The 9848-nt window shown below is 37.4% G+C and overlaps 1 protein-coding gene across 1 annotated transcript in view; it reads left to right on the top strand.

Moving 5' to 3' along the window:
- LOC141445312 (neural cell adhesion molecule 2-like) overlaps positions 1-9848 on the top strand; it is a 359544-nt gene that overhangs the window by 98710 nt on the left and 250986 nt on the right. The window lies entirely within an intron of this gene.

Below are 9848 nucleotides of genomic sequence, written 5' to 3'. Positions count from 1 at the left end.
GGCTACGAAACCCTACTTTGGGAGTGTCCGACACGCTCTTGGCTGGTTTTTTTACATATATAACTGACTTGATTGACCCCTATCTCACCTGATGTTAAGTGCAGATGAGGCCAAAGGTGTATCTCACTGGTTCAGTAACAGCCTATTCACTCTAGCCTTGAAGAGCCCTTCATTGTATTTACGTTATCATTAACAACTATTAATAAGCAAGCGAGCTAAAGCTTCTTTTAGTTTAAGTTACGGAAGTAAATTCTACGCTCCTTCAAAATTAAACTTCAATGAACTATGTACGCTTTTGTTATATTTCTTATAAAAATATATTTTCTCCGCCCTCGTGGAGTAAACGTAAATCGTTCAATTTCGTGGATATACCTTATTAATGATTGATCGACTCGATCCTAAGTAGACGGATTCTCCGATGAAATCTCATTTAGTTCGAACGCTAGCTTTCGAAAGGCTAAATTGAATAAAACTGAGTAGGCCTTTGCTATTTATTTTATGAAGTTTGTAGCTGCGAATAATGTGTTTGGCATATAAAAATAAGTGCCTTGTCCTTGTGACTTCAAGTTTTTTCTGTTTGTTTAATTAAATAATATTTTTTTAGAAGATACTTATTTAGAAATAAAACGTAAACTAAAAAATATAGAGCAAAAGGAAAAACAAAAAAAGTCGCCTTCGACCTGGACTTGAGCTCTTGGCTTGACCTCCAGTTTACAAACACAATGTTGTACCATCGAACTACTACGCTGATGACGAGAGTTGAAGTGAACAAGAGCGTGTCGGACACGCCCGAAACAGGGTTCCGTAGTCATTACGAAAAAATTAAGTATATTTTTCTAAGGATTTCGTATTTTGTTCGGAATATATTCCAAGTTTAGGTATATTTTATACCTTAGGCTGCTATTTACTCTTAAACTACTAATAATTCTCAAGCAAACTTAGCCGTTATAGTTTTCCTTGTAAGTTTGATATATTTACTACCATCCTGAATTTTTTCAAATTTTTCCACCCACCGGTTTAGATTTTAGAGGGGCGGGGGGGACGCTCGATTTTAATGAAGATTTGCACTTAAAAGTTAAATATATTGCAAAAACATAACACAGCTACAAGATTGGATGAAAAAAAAATATCTCCCACTTTACGTCTATGGTACTTTAAAAAATTTTTTTTTGTATTTTTTTATTGTACCATTTTGTCGGCATAGTTTACATATATATTCGTGCAAAATTACAGCTTTCTAGCATTGATAGTCCCTGAGCAAACGCGGACGGACATACAGACAAACAGACATGGCGAAACTATAAGGGTTCCATTTTTGCCATTTTGCCCTAAAAAGAACTGATTGCACAAAAGGAGAATGAACGAAATGAATGAATGGGTAAATGTCAAAATCCTGCTGTCATTACAAGACATCATTCACTTCAACTCTCGTGGTACTGGCCCAAGCCTTAAGGCCGCCATTAAGGGGAATAATAATAATAATAATCTATAACAGAGTGATTGAATTACCGATCTTATTGAGCGTGACAATTTGAATTTGAAAAAAACCGTTATAATTTGAAAACATGCCTTTTCTCAGTGATTAGACTAAGATAGAACGATTATTCGTCACAATAGTTGAAATCCTGAAAGCCTTTTGCGAGATTCCTAAAACAAATAAATATACAAAAATTGTCCCTTTAGATATAACAAATATGGTGTCTAGTAAGTACTTTCAAAATGCAAATTCAAAAATACAAGACAGTGTCACACCGCACACAAGGTTTGTAATAGCTTTCTCGTCACACCGCACGCTGAGAGACATTGTAATCAATTTTGAAATTAACGTAAAGCACAAGTGGTTCGAAAAGCTCTCAGAACGTCGGTTGTGATTAAAGCCAAACTATGCGATCGATAAACTAATCTAGTTGAAATAACATCGTTACACAAAGAAAGCTTTCGAAAGCTCGTTCAAGTTCATGATTGCATGAACTTGAACGAGCTTTCGAAGTTAAATAGAAACGTTTATAATTTCAATGACGTGTGAGTGGAGAAACTGAATTTAGATGAAAGCTTTCAAAGGTAAGTTTGTGTGTAAAAACTTTACGTGTTTTGATATGTATTTTATTTACTATTTACCTAACGTAACTAATTTAGCTAATATAATAATAAGTTATATTTTAGTAACCACAGAGGATTATTAAGCCACTAATATTGTGTTATTTATTAGGTACTACTCCAGAAATGTGTGATTGAACTAAAAAATGTGGGCGATCTTTGCTCGGATTTAAACTCGTTAATAAGCGTTTTTCCATAGATAAGACCAAGCTAGATATTTGACATCCCGAAAACCCCAACATACCAAATTTAATCGAAATCGTTGGAGCCGTTTCCGAGATTCTAATATATACTTATGAATTGCTCATTTAGAGGTATTAGATAGTCTATCGGGGGTTAGCTCTTTTTTTTTATTCGACTGGATGGCAAACGAGCAAGTGGGTCTCCTGATGGTAAGAGATCACCACCACATCTGCATGGAATCCGGTGATATTCAAATGTGAGCTTCAACATAGTATCTTCGAATAAATCGCAGGATATTGTGATGGTTGTGTATCGAAGTGGTTACGCGCCGGTACTAGAAAAAAGGTGTGGGTAGTTCCAAAAACACACGCGTTTAAACGAACGTGATGCTTATGTGGTCGTGGTCGAAACGTCGAGGCACTTTTAACAATAAATATAATAAACGGCAGAGCCGTCTTAGGCCATACGGGGGTTTTGGGCACATAAGAACTTAGGGCCCTTTTCAAAATTAGAGAAAGGGAATGTTTTTTTTTTGCTGTGATCGTGCTATTTTTTATTACACTCAAAATCAAATGTACACAAAAGTATAATTAACACTAGCTTACGGGATTTCTTTTGAGCAAAATACTCTCATTATAACTTTTTCTCGGATTGTAATAGAAATAAAAAGTTAATTATTGGCCTGTCAAGGCCCCCTTGGGCTGGGGGCCTTGGGTACGAGCCCTGTGTGTGCCCTTACGGTACAGACGGTTTTGGCATAGGTAGTGCCACAAGAGTTGATGATGAATGATGATTACACACATCGCTACATGAAGAACTGATTAAATAAATGAATGAGTGAATGTCAAAATCCCGCTATCATTACATGACATGTTCTTGTGTGTCTGACCTCAACTCTGGTGACACGACCTCATTAAGTCTCGAAATAGATTAGTTGTGTTAGTTACATACGTACGTCAAGTAATTAATTAGTGGTGTCAATTGTAGTGTGAAAGAAAACAAGTTATGATGGAAAGATTAACAATAGAGTAAAGGAGCGGCCACACCGCTGCTTAAAAAACGGCGACGGTACGGAATCGCAGTGACGTATCGTATGCGCACCGTTTTTATTGCATGCTCTCCACACCGCTGCTTAAAAAACGGCGACGGTACGGAATCGCAGTGACGCATCGTATGCGCACCGTTTTTATTGCATGCTCTCCGTACCGCTGCTCAAAATACGCAGAAGGAGCAGAATCGCAGTGACGTGCCGTAAACGTCACGACTTTTGGTAGAGAGCATACGGTAAAGTCCTGACGTTTACAGCGCGTCACTGCGATTCCGTACCGTTTGCAGGTGTGGTCGCGGCCTTACGCAAAAACTGACGTGGGTAGACTTCGTGTACATCTTTTGTAGTGTGATCAGACAGGTGAGTGACCTCACCTTTGTTATAGCTGTTATAACACCTAAATAATATAATGCAGACATCATAAACTGGACTGCCGTAATGCCGAAGATTATCCATAGCCTTGTAAGGAAAATAATTCACAATGTATAAAAGTATTTGTCATAAAAAAGTCTGAGGGATTAGAAAATATTCCTTTAAATAACAGGTTCTTTAAATAAGGTTTTTTATATTCCTGGTCAGCCTTTAGAAAGGGTATTCCCTGATTTCGTCACAGTGCAAGATTTCGTGCTCATTCAAATCGGTCCGAATCGTAGCTGCGACAAAACTATGAAATAATTTATTATCTAGATATTATTCAGTACTATTTATTATGGAATTTTGCCGCCCGTGGTGGACCACCCCCCTCACCCCCACTGCTCCCACTTAACCCATTTTTTACACGCCTTTACTGTTTAAATGGTGAGATCAGCTCTGGTACTTACACGTCCTACTACTTACTGTGAGAAAGAGAGAGCTTGTGCCACAGTTCCCGTCTAACCCTAACTGTGCCTAAGTACGTTAAAAGATTACTTAGTCTTACATCCCTTTTCATTTACCACAGGTGTGCCGCGCATACCAATTACCCCGAATTTGTCACAACAATATTATCACACGTTGCAGGTACAAATATATTAGTCCAGGAGCTAGTAGATATATTTAGAATTAAAAATTTTAAACATTCTCTTGCCTCCTTTGCTTTCCACCAATGAAAACCACGATGTGTTTTGGGAGTTCCCATTAGAGTTTAGTGAAATCCACGGATTTTCATTCAACTGCTGGATCGCCTGGATTCAATGTGATTACTACGCGTGCGAAGCCGCAGATAAAATACATAAAATAAACTAGTAAAATATTTTTTTCAATCAGACGTTACTTTGCGAAGGTTATTATCAATGAACTAAAAATGATTACTTTGCACACTCGTGACTTTTTGATAGCTACATGCGTCTATGCAAGAAATGTGTGTTCACGCAGCTCCTCCACCTTCACACTGTATGAACACACACAAATCACACAAACCCAACTGTCACCACCACCACATAACACGTTTCGAACTCAACCAGAGCCCATCTTTAGAGCAACACAATCGTTCACCAAACTACCAGATGTTAGAGTCTAATATCTCGACGGTCGGTTGTGTTGCTCTGAATAAGAGGTCTGGATGAGTTCGAAACGCGTCCGTGTAGTGTGCCCACCACGGCGGTTACACGGCTTAACCAAATTGGTCTTATTAAATTTTACGTTGATTTGAAGTTGCTTACTAGAAGATCAAGTTGTCATGCTTGACAATGTATGTAGAAGAAGTTTAAAATGTCTACCAGCTCTTAGACTATATGCAAATCGGAGAGAAACGAAGTTAACCGGCGAGAGTGGGTAGGAATCAAATTAAGTGCGTGTCTTTGTGGAAAAGGGCCTTTGAACAACGACAGTTTAGTTTATTATAGTTGCCTTTTTAGGGTTCCGTAGTCAACTAGGAACCCTTATAGTTTCGCCATGTCTGTCCGTCTGTCTGTCCGCGGGTAAGCTCAGAGACCGTTAGTACTAGAAAGTTGCAATTTGACATGAATATACGTATCAGTCACGCCAACAAATAGGTACAATAAAAAACAACATTTTTTTTTTATGATACCTCCCATAGACGTAAAGCGGGGGTGATTATTTTTTACTCGACTAACCCTATATCGTGGGGTATTGTTGGATTGTTCTTTTAAAACCATTGGGGGGTTGCTAAGACAATTTTTCTATTTAGTGATCTGTTTGCGAAATATTCAACTTTAAAGTGCAAATTTTCATTGAAATCGAGCGTCCCCCCCCCTCTAAAATCTAAACTGTTTTGTGGAAAAGTTCAGAATGGTAATACTACTAACGGTACAGAGTCGAATTGGCGCACCGACATAGGCGTATATAGAGGGGGGCTGGGTGGGCCGTGCCCACCCCAGTATGGTCTAGTTATGGCTTACTCCTGGATGTTAGGCTACTGATTCGAAATTCTGTAATATTGATATCTTCACACAAAAATCCAGGCCCCCTGGTAAACGCCAATGCTGCCGAAGGTTCCGTACAAATTTGTAGGTAATTTATAAATATCCAGTGTTAACAGAGCCCCTTTCCTTATGGGGTTTTATTAGATGGTTTATTGTCATAGAGAGTCAACCATGAAAAATCATGATTTTCATATTTCTCTTATTGATTGTGCTATAATTGAGCTAAATTTCCAATTTCTAGGACAGCCGGAAGTACCTACCCTAAAAATTTTTCGTTTGAGGCAATTTATATGGAAATACCATTTTTAAATGACTGTAGGTTTTTGATTGCGTTGACTTAGAAGTTAGATTTATTTCACAGCTTCAAGTGACTGTAGACTTGAGTATATGGTTTTAATTTCAACTCGATACCTCCACGCGTTCTCAAGATAAAGGGTCTTGGCTTGGCAGACAGACCGGCCGACGGACGGTTTTTCGACGACGGTTTTCCTTTTGTGGTACGGAACCCTAAAAAAATTTTTTTATTTATTTAATAACCTACCAGAGTGGTCGAACTTCATGTAAATTCGGTGACAATACATAATATGGTCACAATACAATATGACACCTTCCACGAGTATGGCCATGCAGGATCGTCTCCGCGGGACGGAACACTTCAACGGTTTATAGCATCGACTTAAAACTTGGTCCAGATGTTGTTTGAATGAGAATGCAAGTACAGTCAACAAAAATACGTATAGTCAGCAAAATAAACTTGAATTAAAATTTTAAATTTGACAAATATAAATCTACGGGCTCTTTCCAAAAGACCATCATTGTCGATAAGAAAGCTATTATTTTTTTTAAACAAGTCATGATTTCTTTAGTCTTTCTACTTAACAACAACAGGTAAAATAATCATGAAATAAATTAAGTTGGACATAATATTAATGAGTACCTACACAAGCACGCATAATGCATATAATTAGAATCTACATACGATTGAATTCACCTAGAAATATATAAGGTCTCTAGGACCAATATGATAAAGCTAAAAGCAAACAAAACATAGTAGTTATTTCTTCAGAAATATATTTTATCAGAAATTCACTAATTCGCAAGAAATAACATGGTTCTTCATAGTAACACTAACTTTCAATAGATGCTTGAATTATACCTTTGGCTGACGTAGGTCATGTTCTAGGTAAGTCATTTCATTTTATGAGTAAAAAAAACAAACAGTGGAACATAGAACCTCCTCGTATTTCGAAGTCGGTTAAAAATAAAAAATAATTTTTCGCCAACAAATATAGAATACAATAATGTTCACCAAACTAGCTTTACGATATGAGCTATACGAAAACTGAAATAAGCTTCTCTACTTATATTGAATTAATATTCAGTTAATAACACATTTTCTTGATCTAAAAGTATAATAAAGGTAAATGTCTACGGCATGCAATCTAATACATCTCGAGGTTCGTCTAATGTGGATAACTCATTTTTATCCTCTTTTTACCCCCCTTTTACCCACTTTTACCGCAGGCACTTCGTCTTCGGTTGAAATAAAATAAAAGCCATTTGCAGTGTTAAACGTTGTGTAAAATATATAAAAAATGAGGGTATATTTTGCTTTTAAGTGCCAAATTCGAAGCAAAATTAAATAAGGAACAATAGTTAACGGTTTTTTAACTGAAGCTGACCGGATTGACAAGTGACAGTTGAAATCTCGTTTTTTTTTCTTTAAGCATAACCGTTCTAAGTTCTAAGGAGGAGGAGCGTTGTGACATCGTCGATTTTCGGAAACTTATTTACCGCTAGCTAGCTCGCAACAGCGTGTGTTTGATAGCTCAAGGCTTGAACTAGCTCGCTAGCAGTTAATAAGTTCTAAATAATCGACGTTGTCAGTACTCTCGTCTGTTACAACTCTCCTCGGTCTCCCCAAGTGGACGTCTTCCGGTTGACGCGCACATTTAGAACGAAACCGACACAATTCAAAATGTTCTCATTTTAAAACTCAATCATGTTTTGTTTATACAAAGTTTTATTTTTGGTAATGTGAATATTTCGAATTGTGTCGGTTTCATTCTAAAGGTGATATACGTAATGTTGGGAGATCATACAACGTCCGCCATAAAGGTAGGTCATGACACGTCTGACCGTACCCTGTAATGATACCTAAATCGAGCCTTAATTGTCACCACTTAATTACACAAAGGTCAAGCCAGTAAACCGAATGACAGCGTTAATGTTTCATTTCGCCCGGGAACATAAACGTTTACAGCTGTGTCGTGCAGTTTGGTGAAGGACCGTAAAATATCTATTTGTCCATGGGAGTTTTCGAGGAGTTATTTGATTCCCAATAAGAAATTATTAAGACTTGAGGGCTGTTTCACATAAAATAACAGGAACTTGAAATCAAAGACTGGTTCTTTGAAGAAAGTTCCTGTTATTTTATGTGCCAGATATCTGTCATGTCTTTTCTACTGAACCGAACAAAAGAAAAAAAGGGTCCACGGAAAGAACATGTTTAGTCAACTATACTTGGTCTGGATAGGTATTTAACTAATTGTAGACAAACTGGAAACTCCTGGCACTTGAGGTATCCCATCTTAGGCCTCTAGGTTGGCAACGCATCTGCAATACCCTCTGGGTGTGCAGATGTTTATAAGCGGTGGTGATCTCTTACCTCAGGAGACCCACTTGCTCGTTTGCCACCCAGTCGAATAATAAAAAAACTTCAGCTGCCAGATTTGGTACATTCAAGGATCTTAAACATTTTACTTAATCATTGTAATACAAACTAGACTAGTGTATTTCAATACAGAAATGTAAATGTTTACTTAGTTTAAAGGGGGAATTGCACTGTTTAAGACACCAATTGACGTTGTTTTGTTTACATTTAGTTAAATACCTATTCAAACCAAGTGTAAGCAACTTTTTTGAGTTATCTATCGGTTTGAAAGTAAGCCATCACGAATAATTAGATAACTATAATATGGTTAACATTTCTTAATAAGTGAAAAACATATATATTGTGTTCAGATATCCACATTTAATTCAATAATAATAATAATAATAAACGGTCTAATAGCGAAGAGTCTCGACCAACATCTCAAGAGACTCGCTACGATGCCTGGATCAAGGGCCAGATACAGAAAGGGGTACTTCTGACACGGACACGCATCGTCCGAGAGGTTCCTCTGCGGGCCTGACCACCGTAGCTTGAGCCCTGCCGTTACCGGCGGCAAACTAGGTTAGGTTTTTATAATAGTTTTATTTTGTATATGTACTTTCTGTTATTTTACTTTCTAGATAACTATTATCAACCTAATCCTAAGAATAAAAAAATAAATAAAGAGAATAATAATAATAATAATCGTTTATTATTTTATTATTATTAATTCAATGGTAAGTCATAGTACTTCGCAAGCTCTTTTTTTTTGCTCTACATTTTTAGATTAAAATCTCAATTTCAAAAAAGGTGACGAGACATGTTCCTTTCATGTACCTAACCTTCAAATAGAGACGGTATTGTTTGTTTTTTTTAACCTACGACGCAAAAAGAAGGATTTTATAAGTTTGACCCCAATCTGTCTGTCTATCTGTGGCATCGTAACTCACAAACGGATGGACCGATTTCAATGCGGTTTTTACGTGAAAGCGAGTTTCCTTGCGATGATAAAAATCATTCATCATCATTGAATTCTGACATGACCACGTCGGGGGGTTCTTCAACTGTTTTTGAGTTGCTTTGAACATGAAACTATCGTGAGACTCATATTTAATGAAATAGACTCGGATACCTCACGCCTTAAATTGAGTTTAGCTCTACATGTTTCGGGCTAATTCGTAGCCCTTCTTCTCGGAGCAACGCGACAAGGCGGCTGCTGGAAAAGGCGCACGCGGGCGCGTGTTTTTTGAGTTGGTTATCATTATACTCTATATGTACGGGAAAAACGAACATTGAAGACGATATATATTTTGTCCGATGCACTTTTTAGGGTTCCGGAGCCAAAATGGCAAAAACGGAACCCTTCTAGTTTCGTCAAGTCCGTCTGTCTGTCTGTCTGTCCGTCCGTATGTCACAGGCATCAACGTGTGGCACATAGTTCGACAGCTCTCTTGGAAAGATAGTAAGGTCCCTGAAAAACTTTTTTGATTAAGTGAAGATTTCC

Source organism: Choristoneura fumiferana, chromosome 2 (assembly GCF_025370935.1).
Source record: "Choristoneura fumiferana chromosome 2, NRCan_CFum_1, whole genome shotgun sequence".
NCBI classification, from domain to species: domain Eukaryota; kingdom Metazoa; phylum Arthropoda; class Insecta; order Lepidoptera; family Tortricidae; genus Choristoneura; species Choristoneura fumiferana.
Note: the sequence above shows the minus strand (reverse complement) of the source record. Positions and strands in the feature narration are given on the sequence as shown.